The following is a 1,508-nucleotide window of genomic DNA, read 5'->3' on the forward strand; positions in this document are numbered from 1 at the left end:
TCTGTTTACCCCTTAAATCTGTTTATTAGGCTGGTGCAGATGTATTTACAATACATTATTTCCAGTTTAGGATGTTGAATACTGGATCTTCTTGACTCAATGCATGGATTTTGCTTGTGGTTCTGTTTTTCAAACTAGGCAACTTATTCTATTATCTCCTAATGATGGTACAGTTCAGTTTTATGGTTCTGAGGCCGGCTGGTAAATAGGTTTCACGAGCTCTGTGGTAGCTCTCAAAGAAGCTGATTCCATCAACAGCTAAAAAATATCAGAGTTCTAATAATGCCTGAACGGTGTCCTTGTTTGTACTTTTGATGTGCATTGTTGAGGCCACATTAAGAGCCTTTTTTTACAGCTTAGGGTTAATTATTAGTAATGAGGCAATTGCTTGGACTATTAAATAGTGTAATGAGTACTATCTATGCTTTGAGTCAAGTTCTTTAAAAAATTTAAAATGACTTAAGTACCAAAAACTATAAAACACAAAAAATCATCATCATCACCAAGTTCTCTAAACCTATCATTCACCAATATTCATGGTCTTCGAAGCAACTTTTCTTCTGTTGAGTCTTATCTCTTGCAAAGTTCACCAGACCTACTTGCTCATTGTGAGACTAATTTGAGTTCAACTGTCTCATCTTGTGTTCTTAATGTTGATGGTTATCTTTTTTTAATTCGTAAAGACTCTAACAATCACATACTTGGCATGGGCGTTTAAATTCGTGAGAATTCACCGATTTGTCGGGAAACTAGGTTTGATTCCACAGGCTATTGTGATTTCGTTTAGCACCAATTCACTCTATCGCTTTTTTCTTTGTTCTATATCTCTCTCCTCATTTCAAGACTGCTCTTTTTTCGATGTTATTTCTGAACAAATTGACCAAGAACTCTCTCTTTATCCATTAGCCAATATCGTTGTTGTTGGTGACTTTAATGCTCATCACACTGAATGGCTTGGCCTAGTGCCAGTGAGTCTGCTGGCGTCAAGGCCCTCATTTTTTGCCTTTCTCAATCTCTAACTCAAATAGTCAGCTTTCCAACTTGCTTTCCAGACAACCCAAATCATTTATCTTATCTACACAACCTATGCCTTGTTTCTGATCCTAATCAGTGCTCAGTTTCTCCACATTCCCCCTTAGGTGCTTCTGATCACGGTTTAATCTATCTAAAACCATTATCTCATTTTTCTTTTGTCATCAGAATCCCCTATCATCGCACCTCTTACAACTACCTTAAAGTTGACTTGGACTCATTCCGTAATTTTATTCCTGATGGCCTTTTGGTAGAAATCTTTCGTCTCTCTACTGACAAAGGTGGTACTTACATAACTTCGTGGATTCAGGCTGGCATGAAGCCTTTTATTCCCTCTCGACAATTCCAGGTCAAGCTTCACTCTTTTCCATGGTTTTCCTCACATTATGCTGCTGGAATTTCCAATCGAAACCGTTACTTCCATATCTATCAGTAAAACTATTCTCCAGAAAACAGACGTCTGTTTACTATTACTA

This window comes from Hydra vulgaris, chromosome 09 (assembly GCF_038396675.1).
Source record: "Hydra vulgaris chromosome 09, alternate assembly HydraT2T_AEP".
Lineage (NCBI taxonomy): Eukaryota > Metazoa > Cnidaria > Hydrozoa > Anthoathecata > Hydridae > Hydra > Hydra vulgaris.